At 43.4% G+C, this 22,132-nt stretch overlaps 1 long non-coding RNA gene across 6 annotated transcripts in view; it reads left to right on the forward strand.

Annotated features, from left to right (window-relative positions):
• The window catches only part of LOC137547222 (uncharacterized), a 562,452-nt gene that overhangs the window by 24,999 nt on the left and 515,321 nt on the right, over positions 1 to 22,132 (forward strand). For all 6 annotated transcript variants that reach the window (XR_011026531.1, XR_011026529.1, XR_011026530.1 and 3 more), the window contains exon 3: positions 16,910 to 17,015. This is a non-coding gene — a long non-coding RNA (uncharacterized lncRNA). The remainder of the gene's footprint in view (positions 1 to 16,909; positions 17,016 to 22,132) is intronic.

The raw sequence follows: 22,132 nt of genomic DNA on the forward strand, positions 1-22,132 counted from the left end.
TCAGACACTGGCGCAGCCAAAGAGATCAGCAGGACTGCCAGGCAACTGGTATTATTTAAAAGGAAATCAATATGGCAGCCACTATATGACTTTCACTTCATGTGTGCTTAAAGGCAGAATTACAGTCTGACGGAACATACAATTAATAACATTTCTCCTAACTCCTTATTTATTCACTATTACTGACTATATAATAATCCTACCTGTTTGTTTCCCAAAAGACTGTCATCTTTGTTAAAATCACACCTCTCTCTCTGGTCATGGCAGTTAGGCCTTAATCACATCATAAATCGCAGTCACTGATGCCAGCGTTTTGTGATTTTTGTGGGCGTTTTTTTTTTAGCGCCTCCCCACGCTTACCCGCATGTTGGGGATTTTTTGTAAAGCATTTTTTCTAAGCGCTTTTGCAGAGCGAATCGTTTTTTCACTTCCTGACTTCAGTCAATGTATTTATTGATGAAAGAGCTGGGGAAATCGCTATACAAAGCGCTTTTCCAAGCGCTTTCAATTTCCCTATACCCTTTCCCACCTACTGGTGCTATGGATGAACAGAAACTGGTACTGTACTGTATGTGGTACCCAGTATATAACAGTATATAGGCGATTGACTGTTTGGATTGGTCAACTCTCCCTCTCTCTAAGTGGATTGGTCAGCTCTCCTTGTCTACCTGTTTATCAGAGCGGTATGGAAGAATAGATTGCGCTGTGCCCATAAAACTTGCCTCTTTCACCCTTCTGGCCCACCCTTGTATGGTATTTATCTCCTTCTCTGCCTCACATCTCGCACATGTGCGCCTGCGCCGCTTCACTACAGTCCTCAGCAACGAGATCTGAGAGTCGGTAACAGGATAGGGTGTATCACCCGGCATCAATGGCACCCGGCGTATAAGACGACCCCTGACTTTTCAAAAGATTTTCAAGGGTTAAAAAGTATTCTTATACGCCAGAATATACAGTATGTAAAACTATTCAATATTTTGCAGGGCCCTTTTACACTGGGGCGGTGCGGTGTTTTTACCGCATACTACCGCCGGGCAATGAAAGTCTATGGAGAGTGGAGACTTTCATACCTCTGTGGTGCAGCGCGACGCGATGGAAGTGACGATTTCGTAGCATCCCCATCGCAGGTCCAGAACTACGTTACCGTGCGGCTTCTGTGTCGAGTTGTGGCGATCTGCGCCAGGCCGCAAGCCATGTTAGTCTATGGCGATGCGGGGATATTTAAAAAGTTACCAATGCAACTTCGTGGTGCGCATGCGCGGGAGCGTATTTTTACAGTACGCTTCCGTGCACTTCTGTATACCCCGAAGCAGGAAGTGACTGCAAGCGCTGCCTCACTTCCTGCTTGGCCCAATGCCAGATGAGGAATACAGAGTAGTAACATGGTATTCCCTGAAGGCCTGTTTCTGGTGGAGGGATGCGAAAGCTACGCACTGTATTGCTACCCCGATTTACAGTGTGAAACCGGCCTCAAGGAAATCTCATGTGAAAAAAAAATCAGTTTAACTTACCTGGGGCTTTTTGCAGCCCCCTGGAGTCATCCTGTGTCAGACGTTTGTCCAAGCCTTCTGGCTAGCAGCAGCGGCCCCCGCAAAGCTGGGCGGCCATGCGCCTCCTCATCGCGCTCTCGTGGCCGGGAGCATTTTTCACATGCACAGTACGTGAAAATCGCTACTGTGCATGTGCAGAGCACTTCCGGGAGAGGGTTCAGGGTGCCCATGCGCTGTATCTGCCAACTGGCACCAACCAGCCAGCTTTGAGGAGGTCGCTGCTGGCTGGAGGGACTCGGAAGGGCGGCGCGGGCACAGGATGATAAGAATCCCCAGGTAAGCTAAACTGATCTTTTATTTTAGTTTCAAAGATTTTTATTAAAAGAAGCAAATTTACATGGCTAAAATGCCAAAAAAGACCCACGCAGGGGCGATAGTAATTTGTTAAGATAACCATAGAAAATCAGGACAAGTGGGGTAAAGACGGCATAAGATTTAGATGGTCCACTTATCGTACCAACGAGAATCCTGCTGAATCGGCCAGATTCTTTGTGAATCTGAATCTGGGAATTTTATATGCTCACGCACAATCCTGACCTGCAGCTTTTGCCCTCCGATGCCATTTGCTGATGTGATGACTCAGGGCTAGCTTAATGCCCCTACTCTTCAAAGCAGGATTGGCAGCCACAAAATCAAATCCCATTTACCCACTGCTCTGTGCAGGGGCGTAGCCAGAAATCATGGGGCTCCATAGCAAAATTTTGATTGGGCCCCCCAAAGATTTTTGAAGGCACCCCCAGTATAGGGAGCTAGAGATACCCCCCAGTATTGGGTAGCGCCCAGTATAGGTAGCCAGAGTATAAGTACCTAGAGGTGCTCTCAGTATAGACAGCCCCCAAAGTATAGGTAGCCAGATTAGTCCCCAAGTAAAGGAACCCCTCCCCCCAAGTATAAGCCAGATTAGCCCCCTCAAAAGTGCTCTTCTTTAATACTCTGCAATGGAGGGGGCACGCTGCGTGTCTTTATGAGGCCTGCTGTGGACCCCTTTATTGCCTGCAGAGACCATTCAACCCCCCCCCCCCCCCTTGGCTAAGGGCCCAATAGCGGCTGCTATGCTGATCCCTACGCCCTTGACTCTGTGTTTATTAGGTAGTCTACATGCAGTCTGTGTTGCAAGCATTCCAATATAATCCTAACTGTTTTTGCTGTAAAAAAAAAATCTTATTTCAGTCTGGCTCTATTCTAGTACCTTGTGGACTAGAGGAAAGCTCTTCACCTCTCCTCCCACAGTCCTGCTCCTCACTGATTGACTGAGGGCAGTTCATTGTGACAGGCTGAGGCTGAGAAGGGAAATTCAACTCACCCCTCTACAGAAGCTACTGAAATCATGCTGTGCTCACATATGTTTACAAAGCAAGCTAGATATGCAATTTCTAGTAGAAAAAAAAAAGAGTAAGGGAGGAAATTACATCAGGATTGGCTTCAGTCAGAGGTGGTAAAGATGGAAAATGCCTTGAACAGTTTTATCTTTATTTACTATATAAAATTCACTGAAATCAAACGTGGACAGTACAATACATATGTTATGTAAGTAGATCAAGTATTTATGTACTTTTATATGTATTTTACCTTCCTGGGATAGTATGGCTGTCCCTGCTGCTTTAATAAACTGCATTACATATACCACATTCCATTGCTTACGCTGATGTATAAGAAGTATAGCGCAAAGCTGTGGTGTGCCGGCTCTTTATTACATACATGCAGACTTTGTAGTGTAACATTGTCCTAATTACCACCCCTGCTCTCTTTGCTTAGGTCATTTTGAATCATACAAGCATCATTAACTCATTTATGATGATTCTTTAATCGTCCCATAATAAGAACAATAAACAGCACATATCCATTATAAATTTCTAATTGTGCTTTCTCCAGTCCTTCATCTTCAATTTAAAAAGCTATTAAACATGTCTTCAACAATGAGGCGGGCATTAGGAGTGTTTTGACAAGTTGTTTTATGCCTGACTACCTCCATTTTCTACCCGCTGATAAATGCCGCCGAGCGGATTGGACACCGCGAGACCAGGAAAGGTCTTGGGAGGGAACAGTGCAGACATTGTATCAGCTCCCCACGGCTGGAAAATGCTTTGTGCAAACATGCCCGGTACTATGAATGGCTCGCCAGCCTGATCCCGTACCACTGAGGAGGCATCAATTACACTAGTTCCAAAACTACCAAAAATATTTGTGCTGTCGGAAGTGGTGAAGTGACCACAATTTCAGCACCTGAAAATGACACTTAAAGAAAAGCCAAAGGTTTCTTGAAAAATGAATATAACATATCACTGAATATGATTTTGCCTTCTTAACCACTTAAATCTATCTGGACGGATATATCTGTCCAGATAGACTGTGCTGCTGCTGCATGGTGCGCGCGATCGGGCGCGCTCCCGCTGCCTCCCGATAACCCCCCGATCAGTGAATGGGAATATAATTCCCATTCACCGATCTAAGTCCCCCGCAGAAATGCTGACGCTTTCTAATCAGAGAGCACCGTATATCTGCCAAAAAAAAAAACATTTACAGCCTCTTTCTACTTCCTGGTAGCGTGATCGTACACTCCAGGACTTTTGGGTCTGTGACCATCTTGTGACCAAATAGTAAGCTGCACCCACATACATTATTTTAAATAAATAATTACATTATATTACATCTAAAATTAGCTATTTACTTCCCAAACTAAAATTACCCAAATACATTTTTTAATTAAAAAATAAAAATTACAATAAAAAAACTACATAAATAGTTACCTAAGGATCTGGACTTTTTAAATATACATGTCAAGAGAGTATCTTATTAATTTTATTAAAAATATAAGCTTGTAAATAGTGATGGACGCAAACTGAAAAAATTCACCTTTATTTCTAAATAAAAGATCGGCTCCATAAATTGTGATAGGGACGCAATTTAAACGGTGTAATAAGCGGGACAAATGGGCAAATAAAATACATGGGTTTTAATTGCGGTAGCATGTATTAATTTTAAACTATAATGGCCAAAAACTGAGAAATAATGAATTTATTTCCATTTCTTTCTTAATCTTTCTGTTAAAATGGATTTAGAAAAAATATATCTTAGCAAAATGTACTACCCAAAGAAAGCCTTATTAGTGGCGGAAAAAACAAGATATAGATAAATTAATTTTGATAAGTAGCGATAAAGTTATTCGCGAATGAATGGGAGGTGAACGTTGCTCGGATGCATACGATTTTCGACACTGTAGGCTGAAGTGAGACATAAAATTAAACTCCAGTTACCCACTGCTCTGTGTTTAGTATGTAGTTCACATGCAGTCTGCATTGCAAGCATTCCAAAATAATCATAAATGTGTCTGCTGTAATAAATCTTATCTCACTCAGCCTGACTCTATTCTAGTACATTGCCAGCTTGTTATCTCCCCGCCCACATTCCTGCTCCTCACCGATTGACTGAGGGCAGTTCAGTGTGACATGATGCTGAGAAGGGAAATACAGCTCACCCCTCTGCAGAAGCTGCTGAAATCTGATCTATGCTGCGCACACATGTGTTTACAAAGCAAGCTAGGTATGACAGTGCAGTTTTTAGTACAGAGTTCAGTGGGGAGGGGGGCTGGCAATGCATACACCATTTCAAACAGAGGAGAAAAAAAAATAGTAAGGGACCTAGGTAACCCGAGCATTGCTATGGTAATGCATGCTATGTTACTTCGTGACACATGTTACTCTAACAACACTCGTGTTACCTAGGTAATGTGGGTCATGCCAGTTGCCCTATGTGTGTTTCCTTGTCAGTGTAATTAATGGTAAAATGTATAGATGTTTTGTGTAGTAGCACAGGTTTAATAGTTGCATTAGGTGCTAAATAGTTTTAGGTGCCAAGGATGTCATGTTACTGTAGCACCTAACTGCAGTGAGTGTTTAACCCAGGATTGAACTTCATCCTAATCAGTAGCCAATACCCATAATTACTGCAAAATATATAGTGCAGTGATTCCCCCAACATACACACAGTGTAATGTCAGGGCCATGGTCCTGACAGTTTGCTGTCTGTACGTTGCATTGTGGGAAATAATGGCTGTTTCCAACTGCCGAGCAAGCAATATCTCCCTCTGTGAAAAGACCTCTCAGTTAAAACATTTTTTGCAGAGATCACCTGGCCAGACTAAAAATGTCACCACCAGTGATAAATTTCAGAATGTCAGTCGGGGGGAGGAAGGATTTTACAATGGGAAAACACTGACTAAATAAGTTATAAATTAAAGTGTACCTGAGATGGTTAAAAGAATATACATGGCAAGGAAATGAACAGCGCTACTTAAAAACAGATAAGTGCCTACCTGCAAGAGAGTGCAAGCCCCACTTGTGGGATAAAATACACACCTGGCATACACATAACCTGTCTACCACTGGAGGATGTTGGTTTCCTGTAACAGCTTGCATGCAACTTGTTAAGTACTCGTCCCTCCCACTGCAAAGAAGTCATCCCACTATGGGAGGGGACCTAACACTAACTAAATCAAGCCACGTACACCCTGACGAAGCTCGCAAGTGGGCGGGCGCAACGCGTCGGTGGGAGGGCCTGAATCACGTGTCCTGGAGCGCTCCTCACGGCTGCAAAAATCAGCTGGAAAGACATGGCATCAGTGCGCGTTCCCCGCTATACTGCAATACAGCTGAGCGGGTAGAGCAGACGCCTGAGGGCCTTTGCTGTCCCATGGTCCCATGATCCTTACCTCGGTGGAATATCTTTTCGGTGACATCGCAGTGGCGGTAACTGAACTTGAGGACGACTAGTGGTGAGACCATCTAGACCTATTCTTATCTAGCTTGCATGCTGAAGAGGACTCCATTCACCCTTCATGTCTGTGCACATACAATGCTCTCCCCCTCTCTGAAGATACGGCCAAATCGGTACCGGTACCGTTAGGGGTGTATGAGTGTGTGGTGCGTGATGAAGGTGTGAAAGGTGATGCGCTCATTACAGGCAATTTTCAATTGATTTTAACTTTGTTGCATGACTATGGAGTTGGAGTCACAATAAAGCTAATTTTCTATTTTTGCAAATACCTATGATCTCTCCCATTGTCATCATTATTATCACTAACTAAATCCTAACCTGTGCATATGCATAGCCTGGGTGCGCAACCAAGTAAAATCAATAATTGAAAATTGCGCAAAAGGTGGATCAGCGCATCACCAGGCCGCTTCCGAATGGCCTACAATCAGAGGTGCACTGAGCCCCCCCAGAAACTGCAAACGCACCTTGAACCTACCCTTTGGTGTATATGCAGAGCTTCTGTTTGGGTTCAGGGTGCGTTTGCAGTTTCTGGGGGGGCTCAGCGCACCTCTGATTGTAGGCCATTCGGAAGCGGCCTGGTGATGCGCTGATCCACCTTTTGCGGAAAAAAATATACATACCTGGAGCTTCATCCAGCCTCGTTCAGGCTCATCGGTCCCTCGCCGTTCTCCTCCGCCTCCTTGATCATCCGCAATTTGACCCGGTAATTCGGCCAGTCAGTGCAGGCACAGTCCACCAGCACATGCTCCCCCATTGTACTCCCACCTCTGGGACTGTTCTATGTCTGCGCAGTAGTACTGGGCAGGCGCAGAATGCTCCCAGCAACGGGAGCGTGACTAGGTGTGTGTGCAGCCAAGCCGCACATGCTCAGTTACCCCTGGTTGGCTGAATTATCGGGCTGAATTGCGGATGATCTAGGAGGCGGAGGAGAATGGTGAGGGACCGATGAGCCTGAACGGGGCTGGAGGAAGCCCCAGGTATGTATTTTTTTACATTTTTTTTTAACCATCTCAGGTACACTTTAATATTGTAAAAAATAAGCAATTTTATTAATAATGTTATTTTCACTATAGTTCCTCTTTAAGTAGTTTTAGGTACCAAGATAAAGCAGTGGGTGCCACATTGTCATGGATCCTAATAAGTACTGGATGGCAAGTTGCAATGATAGCTAAGTAGCATCGCCAAGCTGCAGTGCAACCGAGCAGCACGGGTTGCCAAGTAACAGACGCTGCTAAGCAGCATAGGGTGCTAAGTTAACCAGCGTGCAAAGAGGCATAGACTACCTATTGGAATTTTTATTTAGCAAGAGATAATTTGCATATTCAGTAGCGGTGCATTGTGGGTAACCAGCGATGTTCATTAAAGCTGAATTATTGCAACTAACTATTGTTTTAAGAAGGCTAAACACACTTTAGCAAACAGGCTATTATGTGCATACATTGCATTACCAGATTTAACCACAGGGTGTGCAGTGTGTATTTTATTAGCAGATGTTTTTATACTGTACATCCTGTGTCTGCAATGTACTGTAAGTTTTCAATAAAGTTGTTATTCTTTGTGTGTATTAGATAAGAGCCATTAGCCATGAGGTCTGTTGATAAATAACGGTTTCTCCTGCATTCTGCATTGCTGCGCACAAATAAGCTAGTTTATAAGCTAGTTTTCTAACAGTACTAAGCAGCAGTGGCTGCTTAGCAACCCCGGGTACTAAGTCGCAGTGGGTGCTAAGCAGTTTTGGGTGCCTGGTTTTAGTGATTACTATGTAGCATAGGGTGTCAAGTTGCAGTGGGTGCGAAGCAGTTTAGGATGCGAGGTTGCAATGGTGTCAAGTTGCAGAGGGTGGCAACTAATTTTGGGTGCAAACTTGTAGTAGTTGGTGCCAATTTACAGTGGATCTTAAAGGGGTTCTGTGTGTGTGTGTGTGTGGGGGGGTTGTAAATAAAAACAGACACTTACCTGGGGCTTCTATCAGCCCCCTGTAGCAGTAATGCCCCATGCCATCCTCCTCCGATCACCCGTTCCCCACCACCGCCACTGGGCAATTATTCAGCTAACAAGACGAATAAAGCGCGGTCCCGCTTGCGACATCAGAAGCTTACTGCGCAGTACGAAGTTTTCTTGTACTGTGCCTGCACAGTAAGCTTCCAATGATGCGTGGAAGCGAGCAGGCCACTGCTGTGCAGCCGCAGTTGGATGGCATGCCGCGCTAGACCGGGGCTGGCGGCAGAGAACGGTGGATCGGAGGAGGACGGCGTGGGACATTACTGCTACAGGGGGCTGATAGAAGCCCCAGGTAAGTGTCTGTTTTTATTTTCAACATCTCCCCACAGAGCCTCTTTAAAGAAGAACTTTTACCAAGGCCCGAACTTCATCCCAAACAGTAGCTGAATCTCCCTTTCCCATGGCAAGTCTTTGCCTTTTCTCGAACAGATCATCAGTGGGGTCTGCGAGGCTGATATTGTGGTGAAACCCCTCCCACCGTGTGATGTCAGGACCTGGTTACTGACATCACACTGTGGGAGCCTTGATGCATTGTGGGAAATAACGACTCCAACTTCCAAGCAAACAGTATCTTCCTCTGTGCATGTGTTCATGTACAGAATAAAAACCTTTTAGCCTTTTGCATTGTTGGGGGGCGTGGTTATAAATAATGGCAATTGGTGCTGTTTTTTTCATGTCTTCCAGTAGTAAAGATGATGACCTGCAGTCTGATTGTCGATCAAACAATACAAATTATTTAGTGAATATCAATCTTTTCTTGATCTCTATTTCTTAACCTCTCACTTTGCAATGTATTTACTTATATTTTCAACCTTTTTGGAAATCTTCCTCTGTACTACTGGGCATCAAACTGCAATGGATGCTAAAAAGCATTTGGAGTATAGTAACAGTGGGTGCTCAGTGACTGGAGGATTATGGGAACATGGTATCCTCATCAGTTTACTAAAGGAGCATCATAAAAGGTATTTTATATTGCATGGAAAGGGGAGTATGTGCGATTATTATACACTGCAGTTAAAGGACAACTGTAACTAGAGGGATATGAAGGCTGTCATATTTATTTCCTTTTAAACAATGCCAGTTGCCTGGCAGCCCTGCTGATCTATTTGGCTGCATTAGTGTCTAAATAATCCCCTGAAACAAGCATGCAGCTAATCTTGTCAGTTCTGACAATAATGTCTGAAATGCCTGATCTGCTGCATGCTTGTTCAGGGTCTATGGCTAAAAGTATTGGAGGCAGAGGATCCGCAGGATAGCCAGGCAACTGGTGTTGTTTGAAAGGAAATACAGTGGTGTGAAAAACTATTTGCCCCCTTCCTGATTTCTTATTCTTTTGCATGTTTGTCACACTTAAATGTTTCTTCTCATCAAAAAACGTTAACTATTAGTCAAAGATAACATAATTGAACACAAAATGCAGTTTTAAATGATGTTTTTTATTATTTATTGAGAAAAAAACCTCAAAACCTATATGGCCCTGTGTGAAAAAGAAATTGCCCCCTGAACCTAATAACTGGTTGGGCCACCCTTAGCAGCAATAACTGCAATCAAGCGCTTGCGATAACTTGCAATGAGTCTTTTACAGCGCTCTGGAGGAATTTTGGCCCACTCATCTTTGCAGAATTGTTGTAATTCAGCTTTATTTGAGGGTTTTCTAGCATGAACCGCCTTTTTAAGGTCATGCCATAACATCTCAATAGGATTCAGGTCAGGACTTTGACTAGGCCTCTCCAAAGTCTTCATTTTGTTTTTCTTCAGCCATTCAGAGGTGAATTTGCTGGTGTGTTTTAGGTCATTGTCCTGCTGCAGCACCCAAGATCGCTTCAGCTTGAGTTGACAAACAGATGGCCGGACATTCTCCTTCAGGATTTTTTGGTAGACAGTAGAATTCATGGTTCCATCTATCACAGCATGCCTTCCAGGTCCTGAAGCAGCAAAACAACCCCAGACCATCACACTACCACCACCATATTTTACTGTTGGTATGATGTTGTTTTGCTGAAATGCTGTGTTACTTCTACGCCAGATGTAACGGGACACGCACCTTCCAAAAAGTTCAACTTTTGTCTCGTCGGTCCACAAGGTATTTTGCCAAAAGTCTTGGCAATCATTGAGATGTTTTTTTAGCAAAATTGAGACGAGCCTTAATGTTCTTTTTGCTGAAAAGTGGTTTGCGCCTTGGATATCTTCCATGCAGGCCGTTTTTGCCCAGTCTCTTTCTTATGATGGAGTCGTGAACACTGACCTTAATTGAGGCAAGTGAGGCCTGCAGTTCTTTAGATGTTGTCCTGGGGTCTTTTGTGGCCTCTCGGATGAGTTTTCTCTGCGCTCTTGGGGTAATTTTGGTCGGCCGGCCACTCCTGGGAAGGTTCATCACTGTTCCATGTTTTTGCCATTTGTGGATAATGGCTCTCACAGTGGTTCGCTGGAGTCCCAAAGCTTTAGAAATGGCTTTATAACCTTTACCAGACTGATAGATTTCAATTACAGTACTTTTGTTCTCATTTGTTCCTGAATTTCTTTGGATCTTGGCATGATGTTTAGCTTTTGAGGTGCTTTTGGTCTACTTCTCTGTGTCAGATATCTCCTATTTAAGTGATTTCTTGATTGAAACAGGTGTGGCAGTAATCAGGCCTGGGGGTGACTACAGGAATTGAACTCAGGTGTAATAAACCACCTTTAAGTTATTTTTTTAACAAGGGGGGCCAATCACTTTTTCACACAGGGCCATGTAGATTTGGAGGTTTTTTTTTCTCACTAAATAATAAAAACCATCATTTAAAACTGCATTTTGTGTTCAATTAGGTTATCTTTGACTAATAGTTAACGGTTTTTGATGAGCAGAAACATTTAAGTGTGACAAACATGCAAAAGAATAAGAAATCAGGAAGGGGGGAAATAGTTTTTCACACCACTGTAAATATAGCAGCTTCCATATTCCTTGTTACAGTTGCCCTTTAACGTCGACCTGAACTCTTGCACAGGACAGAAGGAATACATAGAGAAATGCACCCTATATGTATTTAGAGAGTTTTGCCTGTTTAATCCCCCCTCATTTGTGTCTAATCACAGGTTGTAATTTGATCTCTCCCCTGTGTCACATGACTGACATGCCAGAGATGGCAGATAAGCTCATTTTAAAGCACAGGATGTTAACAATATGTCTGCTTCTATGAAAGTAGGAAGTAGAAACACTGGAGATTTGTTTTAGGATTTGCATCAACTGCAACAAAGCAAGGTTTTCTTGTATAAAGGTTGTTATGCTGTTGCTTATCTTTTAGAGCAGAGAGGACATTCTAAGTTCAGGTCCGCTTTAAACATTTGTGTACCATGTGGTCGTCAGCTGTCCTGAGTATTACCGAGCAGTGTTATCCTTGGTGAGAGCTTGTTATACATTATTGGTTACAGCTTGTCCTGGAAAATGAAATCTGCATCTGTTTTGTGCAAAAAAAAAAAAAAAAGACATTGAAAAAGTATGAAAATGAAATACAGGTGAAAAGAGAACCATACATAAAATAAACCGATAAGAAAGGCGGATTTAAAAAGCCGAAGCAGGTTTCCATCATAAATCAAACAGAATTAAATGACTAAAATGCCTAAAAATACATTTGGAGAGCTTCTCTGCTATTTCTGTTTATTGATTGGCTGTTACACTGAAATGTGAAAAGTGTTCACATAAGATAGTATTTTACAAGCAAACTGCACAATCATTATGGCCTTGTTCAAATTATAAATCGCCAGTGCTATCGCAAGCGCTGAGCGATTTAATGAGCAAATTTGAAAGCGCTTTTCTAATCGCTTTCAGAGCAATTTCCACTTAGAAAAGCGCTTTTGTGTAGCGTCTTTTTTTTCACTTTCTGACGTATTGATTATTCAGAAGGGTATGAATAATTTTGGATTGGACATTTTTTGCTCAAATGTAAATTAAAGCTGAGAAATGTTTTTTTTTTTCCCACAATAATGCCTCTTGTACATCTTCTTATCTTTTGGGAGACACCTATGTCATTTCCTGTCAAAAAATTACTTGCTGGTTGAATAAAAGTAACTTTATGTCAAAATTTGCCAGGGGTATGAGTAATTATGAGCAACACTGTAGATGTTGTCATCTGAAGCCACAAGATGTCCGGTTTCAGAATAGTCATAAGCTGCTGTCCCAAAAGTCTCTTCCAGGGGCTTTAGGGTCTATTGAGGCTTTTATGATTGTCACAAATCCCGATCAAAATTTACGGTCTTCTTGTAAGAAGTTCGCAAAAAGTTCACTTCAGTTGCTCTCAAAGGGGGTGATTCATCAAGCTGCACTGCTAAAGCTCTTTTCAGTCCATGGACGCACACACCACGCATGGAACCGACGCTGAACAATTACTCTATTTCGAGCACAGATTGCGGTTACATGTTTCATATGATCCACAACTGATGTTTGTATACAGTGTGCCTTTGAGGAAGCGGCTTTTAGGCCGTAAAACACGTGTCAGACAGTCTTTTATGTGATTTGGAATCCTGCATTGATGTCCATACGTACAGTCTGCAACTGTGAAGACGTTATTGATTGAAGAATAAATAGAGAATTCGTTCATATAAAACCCTGTGCTTTTTGTTTGGTGGAAATTGCTTACAGCATAACCTCCAGACTAAAAATCTACTCAGCACCACTGAAAAGGCTTGGTTTCTTTAACAGTTTCACAGCATCAGAACTTTGTTTTTCTTACCAAAGCATCATTTTTAGCTGCATTTTTAGCTAAGCTCCACCCATCAAAGAAAACTGCCAGGGCTTTATTTCCCCGATGCTGTGCAAAGCATGATGGGATTTCCTATTTTGTTGTTCACGTTGCCTAGCAACTCGGAGGGGTTATCAGCACACAGGACAGTTGGAACTGTGTCTCATGCTCCCTGTCACCTCCTTTCAACCAAAAAGATGGCTGCCCTCATGAAATCAAACATTTGCCTGTTCTTTTAAAACAGGGTGGGTAAGAGATTATATTACCTATCTATTTTAATTAACATAACTAACGTAACTTATTGACAGTATGTTTGCTCAGGCTGAAGTTCTTCTTTGATGACAGGAGCACGAGCTCAGCGCATGCTACGCGCTGTCAAGTGACAGGCAGCCTACTGGGCCAATCACGTCCATTAAAGCAACTACCACAGCATAGCAGTGCAGTTTGATGAATCAACCCCAAAGTTTTTTTTTTTTTCATCACAATTATTCTTTGTTATATAGCAGCTATTTTCCTTTTTGTAGAGACCATGTATAATGATGGTGATGATGATGTCAGAACAGGTTTACAATTTTAGAAATTAAGTAGTTATTCTTCTATGTATTTTGAGTTTGTATTTCCCTCCATTTGTCACTAACAAAAGAGAACTCATTGAACGGCTCTGGCTGCCTTGGTGGGATGCGGTACCAGGAATGTGAGTGGGTCACAAGGCCCTTCATGTTGATGTTTGGTTCACTTTGTGGCTGATGCTGCAGTACACCTGGAGAGACTGATTCTCCGGGCTCCATTTCTTCCCGGTTGATCTCGGTGAAGGATGGGTGGTCAAGCAGTTTGCACACCATGCAGAGCCGCTCATGTTGGTTTTTACAGGGTAGCTGTTCTAGGAAGTCCTGGGTGTCAGAATGGGTACCTCTTGTAAACTCTGCTCTTCTCTTGTGTATAGGAATGGATAACGGCTGAAGAGCGCCTGAAAGACTGTAACTCCATAGGAGAAATAGTCCGTCATGCAGTGGTACTTCTCAGGGGCCCTGCAATGGGGAGTCCTAATTATACTACTGACGGTACAAGATCCAAACATGCCCGTAACAGACAGACCAAAATCATTGATCTTTAGATGGCCATTATTTGTCATAAGAATGTTGCCTGGCTTGAGGTCTGTATGTACAATTCCCTTGATGTGTAGAAACTGCAGACCACAAAGCATCTCTGCAGCAATAAATCTGGTACCATCTTCTTGTAGAAAGCTGCATTTTTGTAGTAATATCAGGGTTCCACCACTGAAATACTCCATGAGATAGAAGATGTGGTTCTCTGCCTGGAATGCATCAAAGGCATGAGTGAAGAAGCTTCCAACCATTTTCAGAACTTGGCTTTCCATGATGGGGACACTGGCTGGGTATGTTTGCACCAAATTTCAAGGCCATGTTCTTGTTGCTGGCTGGGTGTGACACCAGCACCACCTGCCCCAAACCTCCTTTTCCTAGATAGTGATGGAAGGTAAAACACTTCAATGTGGCACTGGGGCTTGGTTTGTGGCTTCCTCCTGCAGGATCTGAAGCCAGTGGAACTTCATGCACCACCATGTGTTCATGCACCACATCTCAAAGCAGGAACAGTCCTGCTTTGAGATGTGGCGCATGAACACAATCTGCCAAGAAGCTTCCTGATGTGACCCAGAAACTGGCAATATCTGCCCACTCGTTCAGATTTCTGCTCACTGGTGTTGCTAGACTGTCTGCTGGGCTGGGGCTCTGCTTTTGGCTCTTGGTTCTTTTCTAGGAGTTGGTCCTGAACCTGAACATCCAGCACAGGTTTATGTGTCAGTGTAACAATTGGTACAAGCTTAAAGAAAACCTGAGGTGGGTTTCTTACATCAATATTAGGACACAGAGGCACATTCTGCGTACTACCACCAGCCTCTGTGTCCTTATAGTGAGCCCCCAGGCTCCCCCAGTGCTCTGCTGTCCCCAATATAAAAAGTGCCCCACACAGATTGTCGCTAGCTGGCGGTTTACCTTTAGGATGCCGCTCAGCGCCGCTCCCCCACCTCCTCTATAGCGCGGCTCCCCGCCTGCGTCCCTTCCCTCCCCGCCTCCGTAAGCCGATAATCGATACATACACATGTCTATCTCATCATGTCACCTCGGGTATCCTTTAAGTACCTCCTAGATGTTTTGGACAGGTTAAAGTTCCTCGAAACGTATATGATGTATATGGAGTAGGTATATGATGTAGGGGTAGATGTTCCTGCTGGTTGGTAAATGGCAGCTCAGTTTCCTCCTCAGGTTCCTCTTGGATGGTTTTCACCATTTAATACCATTCCTCTTGGATGGTTGGCAGAGGAATGAAGTTGTCCAATACAACCCTCCTCAGGGGACAGATTGGACCCTTTGCCATATTTGGCCAACGAAACACAAACACATGGCAGTCATTATAGCAATTCTTATATGACACGTCATATGCAACAGACGTGCAACAACGATGTGTGAACGTGTTTACATTGAGCCCATTCATTATAAAGCGCGGGCCATTTCAGCGCAGGGTGAAGCAGAAAAATGTCTCACCCTGCTTCTGCATAACCTCCAGGCCCGCGCTGATTATTATTCCCCCTCTGTGTTGTAGCAACTCGGTGGACACATAATTCAGATACTGGCTATTGCCGGCGGCCAAATTACCTTTTTTTTTTTACTAATCCGTGTGGTGCCGGCTGAAACTGTGGGCTGACAAATCAGGCATGCTGGGCCAGCGCTGAAACGATCAGCACCAGCTGTCTCGGTTTACATTCCGTGAACGGTACGTTGGTGACAAGCAGAATATGGCTGCTCTCATTGTATCACAGGAAGAAATAATCATATACTGTTGAAGCTGTTTGCAGCTAGATATGCTGTGTAAACCATCTAAACTTTAGATAAGATATATAGACAAGTTACTTGCTATAGTTAGGTTTTCAACTCTGATCCGCTTCAAGTTTGCTCCAGGGCCCTTTAAACCAGCCCTGGGTTCAGCTATACTGTTTGTTCCCATCATGGTTTATACAGATGTGCACTTTTATGCCTGTCCTGTGATTCATATTTGCAGCATAAATCACGGAGGATATTCATAGCAATTTTTTTATTTTAATTATTTTCCTTGATCAAAAATGCATTTTTTTATTATGTTTTTGTTATTACTTAAAGAGAATCTGTATTGTTAAAATCACACAAAAGTAAACATACCAGTGCGTTAGGGGATATCTCCTATTACCCTCTGACACAATTTCGCCGCTCCTCGACGCATTAAAAGTGGTTAAAAACAGTTTTAAAAAGTTTGTTTATAAACAAACAAAATGGCCACCAAAACAGGAAGTAGGTTGATGTACAGTATGTCCACACATAGAAAATACATCCATACATAAGCAGGCTGTATACAGCCTTCCTTTTGTATCTCAAGAGATCATTATACACAGGCAGTGTGCAGAGAGGGGGCTGGAGGGGGGAGATGCATCACAGAACCACAACACTGAAGAACTTGGCAGCCTTCCAGACACAGGCTGACAAGTCTGGCAAGAGAGAGATAAGTTGATTTATTACAGAGATGGTGATAGTAGAACGTGCTGCAGTTAGCCAGAACACATTAGAATAGCTTTTGGAACTTGTAGGATGATAAAAAACAGGATGTAATTTTTGTTACGGAGTCTCTTTAATATTCTCATACTTTGTTTGCATATAAGGTTATATGTGATCATAGATCACCAGCAGATACCTAATTACAGGTTATTAGATTTATGTCATATGTTATTTTGTGTGATATGTCATATGTATATGTCTTTTATTGTCACTGTTGTTATCACTATTTAGAGTGTTGGTTAAATGGAGTGTTTTTATCCCACAGCCACTTTTACTTTGATCTGAGGAGGTGGGCTACTCTTGCAAAATACATCATCGCGTGTCTTATAAACTTGTTTTTCGCAAAAAATCGCTTCTCGTTCTTGGAGGAGGTAAGTCACCATTCTTTATCCATTTTTAAACTGTTTTTTTAATATTTTTTATGTAATTATTGGCATCTCCTACTTGAGTTTTTTTTTTAATTAGCAGAAAGAGAAAAATTACAAAATACAGCTAGAAAATTGCATAAGTACCAGCTGCCTGCACTATGTTCCGCCCCCTTACTTTCCCTGCTACAGTTGACTTTGGATGTAGCAGCAGCGTGTGGACAGAGCATGGAGAGGCTCTGGGGAACTTAACAGAGCACAGAGTCAGTTATGAGCACAGCCCTGTGTCCTGCTGTGTGAATGCTTCACTTTCCTCTTCATTAGCAATGTCGGCTGTCCTCATTATCTGTATCCAAACTTCTCCTGATCTATCTCGTTGTCAATTGGGAGCAGGTTGGACATTTAGGAAATAATTGTAACATCCTGACAGTTGGGTGGGAAATTGCATTATGTGTGCCCAACATGATGTTTTACCATATTATTATACTGTATTGTGCGTAGCTGAGGGAGACCTTTCAGGAATCCCCCCCTCTTGAAAATCCTGGGTTTGCCCCTGAGTACGACATAAAAACGTGCTCAAATGAGGAGCACTTATTGATTGTCCGTAATACCCAAAGCAGTTTCTGGACTAGTTGTTGCCAGACCCCGAATGACATCTCCCTCCGAGTTGCGACAACTCATAGGGGAAATAGTATTTAATGCCGCCGGGGAGTTTTGCCGCAGCAGGGAGAGGTGTCATTCGGCTCTTCCTGTGCCCAACTCACCAGCAACACGTACATACGTATGTGTAATACCAACTACAAATGTCTAATTATCTTCCAAGTACACCTTGCTAGGATGGATGAAACAAAGAGCTAAAAGTATCTGTGTATAAAGTATACAAACATCCCTGCAAAGGTCACCTGCCTCAACTAAAGCTGCAGCCTGTGACTAAAGGATACCCGAGGTGACAGGTGACATGATGAGATAGCAGTGTTCTCCCCAGAATTTTTTTCCAGCCGGGTGGCATGAAAAAGTAGCCGGGTGGCATGAGAAAGTAGCCGGGTGGGGAGAGATGAGAGAATGCAGGGCTGGCCCTTCTCTACACAACTCTGCTTACAGCATAGGAGGAGGTGAGCCGATGACAGCCGGGTGCTCACCAAAACTAGCAGAGTGGAGCACCCGACTAAAAGAGCCTGGGGAGAACTCTGGATAGACATGTGTATGTACAGTGCCAAGCACACTAATAACTATGATGTGTTCCTTTTTTTCTTTCTCTGCCTGAAAGAGATAAACATCAGGTATGTAAGTGGCAGTTCCTTTCTGAGTCAGGACTGGGTCAGACTACAGTGTGAGCATCACTGATAAGAAATTACAACTATAAAACACTTTCCTAGCAGAAAATGGCTTCTGAGAGCAGGAAAGAGATAAAAAGGGTTAATCGTTCATAGATTTTAGCTCTGGCATACTGTGCCCACACTCGCACTTATGCAGTATGGAGCCGCCTGTCTTCAGCAGGAGTCGGCTCCCGAAGACTTCCAAACGCCTCCACAGCGGGGTATTCAAACTGGTGAGCCAGAGCTTAACGGAGGGCATCGGGAGAGGAGAGGGAAGGCTCTATAGGACAAAGAGCCTTTCCTCTTCTTAGGTAAGTAACTGGCTGTATTTTTTTTAAATCGATTCCCATTGACTTTGAAGTAATATTGTAAAAATAAGCAATTTTATTAATTACATTATTCTCACTACAGTCCCTTTAACCATTTAAGCCTCCTGGACGTAGAAGCTACGTCCTGGAGGCCATGTGCGCTCCCGAGACCGATCGCACGCGTGCTCCCGGCCGCGGATCGTTAGACCAGGAATTAATCCATCGGGACATGGTGCCCGATGATTGACTCCTCTCCCCTGCAGAAAAAGTGACTGCTTCTCTCGGAAGCCTCGGTTTTTCTGCCTCTTGCATCCCTCTACGTCCCTCTAAGCGTACATGTTACGCTTAGTGACGTCATGTAAACAAACTCATGGCTGCCATCTTGTGGCCAAAAAGTAAAACTACATATAAATGTAAAAAAAAAATAAAATACACATATATTTACATAAAAAAATTACTATTTACATCCCACCCTCCCAATAATACCCACATAAAATGTTTAAAAAAACAAAGCAAAAAAACATTACAATAAAAAAATACACAAATATTTACCTAAGGGTCTAAACTTTTGAAATATCAAAAAATTTTTTGAAATATTTGATCTTTACAATATCTTTTAGTTATAAGCTTGTAAATAGTGATGGATGCAAAACGGAAAAAATGCACTTTTATATCCAAATAAAATATTGTCGCCATACATTGTGATAGGGACATAATTTAAACGGTGTAATAACCAGGACAAATGGGCAAATACAATATGTGGGTTTTAATTATGGAGGCATGTATTATTTTAAAACTATAATGGCCGAAAACTCAGAAATAATGAATTTTTTCAATTTGTTTCTTATTATCCCTGTTAATATGCATTTACAGTAAAGTGGCTCTTAGCAAAATGTACCCCCCCCCCCCCCCCCAAAGAAAGCCTAATTGGTGGCGGAAAAAACAAGATACAGATCAGTTCATTGTGATAAGTAGTGATAAAGTTATAGGCTAATGAATGGGAGGTGAACATTGCTCGGATGCATAAAGTGAAAACGACTGAGGGCTGAAGTGGTTAACAAAAGCTGTTTGTGTGAACACGCACCTGTACCCACGTGGCCAGATTGAGGAAATCGATGCCTTCCTATTAAAAAAATTGCTGGTTGTTGCAAAAATTGCGGTGAAAATCGCATAGTGGGTACAGGCCTTTAGAGTCTGGGTTTTCTGGTGCATATGCAGCCTGTCCAGCTTTTGGGGATGAGTATCTCTAGCAGTGTTGCCAACTCATCCCTTTAATTACTGACACATCTAAGTTATACAGGTTCTGGGGCTATTTGCACATAATCAGTGCCTTAACTGCATCTACCTAGCCACAAAACCTGTATAATTCATATGAGTCAGTAATTAAAGGGATGAGTTGGCAACACTGATCTCTACTGATAGACGGGCCCCCTGCTCTTGCCTTGTGCGGACCCCGCACCCCTCATTTCTGACCACTGGACATACCCCCTCTCTCCTCATTTCAGCTCTACAACATTTGCTATTCCTTCTGGAAAGAGACTCCGGGAGACACAGAAGCTGCCATCCCTTGCTTCACTTATCACATTACATCAATGCTTCATGCAGAGCAGCCAAACATAGCAGAGGGCGCTAAGCTTAGATTCCTCTTCAGAGCAAGTGAGGACGCACTCTGACCTTCTGACTTTCCATATAATAAAGCATTGTTCCCCATCACAAAGGGCCATTATACAGTCTGGTATCATGCCATCTCCTAAAAGCTTTGTGTCCCACATTTGTCATGAGCACAAATCATCTCTGGATTTTTTAAGCATCTCTGTAGTTTGCTTTCCTAACAGGCGCACTGTGCTTTACAATGTGCCATGTGCCTTTTGCAAAATATATGCTCTACTTGTTCTTTTTGTCTGTAGAATGTTACATTCAGCAATAGATGTGTACATTACAAACGCCTTTCTCAGCTCAATGTGATTTTTATTTAAAATTATCCATGAAGGCACTGAGCAGGGACGTTTTTAGCAAGGGCCATTGCCTGGAGTGCCATTGGTCCTGGTAGGCGCCATGACCCTGATTAATTCTTGCCCCCAAATGAAGCCACAAATCCAGAATGAAGCCAAGGCCCCTGCGGGTGGTTGTGCCTCCTTCTTCCCCCTTTGCCTCCTTCTTCCCCCTTGTGCCTCCTTTAATCTCCCATGCCACCTCTGCCCCCTATGTGTGTCTCTATCCCCTTGTGCCTCCTTCTTTCTCCCTTTGTGCCTCCCTCTGTGCCCTTTTACCTCCTTCTGTCCCCTATGAACAATTATGAACAACTATGAACTTCTAGCGTTGGGTGACAAAAAGGCTAGAAACTGCCCTGGCACTACAGGTGCCTGATGGTGGAGAGGCGGTTTACTCCCCTTCTCTTCTGTCTCCTACCCCCCCCCCCCCTTCCCCCATCGCAGGGTGGGGAGCGGAGCATAGAGGAGAAGTTACCCTTTGGCTTTCAACATTCTCTTAAAGAGAACTCGAGGTGGAGTTCTGACAATGCAATCCACATACAGAGGCTGGGTCTGCCTATACTGTAAAGCCTCTGTTGCTGTTTCAATCCCCCTAAGCCCCCCCCCCCCCCCCTGCGCTCTGCTATCCCCCATAAATCACAGCCGTGCTGCTGACACGCAGCGTGTCACAGCGGGCTGTGTTTATCTCTGTACTGTCAGTCTGCCGCTCCCCCCCCCCCCCGCCTCCTGCATAGCTCTGGTCCTCGCTCACATCCCTTCCCTCCCCACCGACTGGAGGGAAGGGACGTGGGCGGGACCGGAGCTATGCAGGAGGCGGGGGGAGCACGCAGAGTGACAGTACAGGTGTAAACATAGCCCGCAAAGCGCGACTGTGATTTATGGGGGATTGCAGAGCGCAGGGGGAACTTAGGGGGGATTGAAATAGCAACAGAGGCTGGGCAGTATAGGCAGACCCAGCCTCTGTACGTGGATTGCATTGTCAGAACCCCACCTCGGGTTCTCTTTAATGGGATATCCAGCATCCTGAAATTACTGTATTTTTAGTGCCGGCAATAGAAGGAAAACATTAGGTGATCAGTAGGGCAATACATTTGTTATATTCCCTGAGATTACCTAGTGCAGGGAGAGCGATCTTTTGGTTTCTCCCTGTGCCCAAATTACACGCAACCGGAACATACTGTATGTACTCTCCTAATACTAGGGTGTAAATAATTGTGTCTGTACGGTAGTGCTCTTTGGAAACTTAAAGGACCACTATCACGAAAAATTGCAAAATTTAAAATACAAGAAGTACGTTTCTTCCAGAGTAAAACGAGCTATAAATTAATTTTCTCCTATGTTGCTGTCACTTACAGTAGGTAGTAGAAACCTGACAGAACTGACAGGTTTTGGGCTAGTCCATCTCTTCATGGGGGATTCTCAACATGGCCTTTATTCTTTAGAAAGACACTCCCTGAAAAGGATCGATTTAAAGATGCTGACCAGCCTCCCTGCTCACTGCACATGTT

The sequence above is a fragment of the Hyperolius riggenbachi genome, chromosome 2 (genome assembly GCF_040937935.1).
Source record: "Hyperolius riggenbachi isolate aHypRig1 chromosome 2, aHypRig1.pri, whole genome shotgun sequence".
NCBI classification, from domain to species: domain Eukaryota; kingdom Metazoa; phylum Chordata; class Amphibia; order Anura; family Hyperoliidae; genus Hyperolius; species Hyperolius riggenbachi.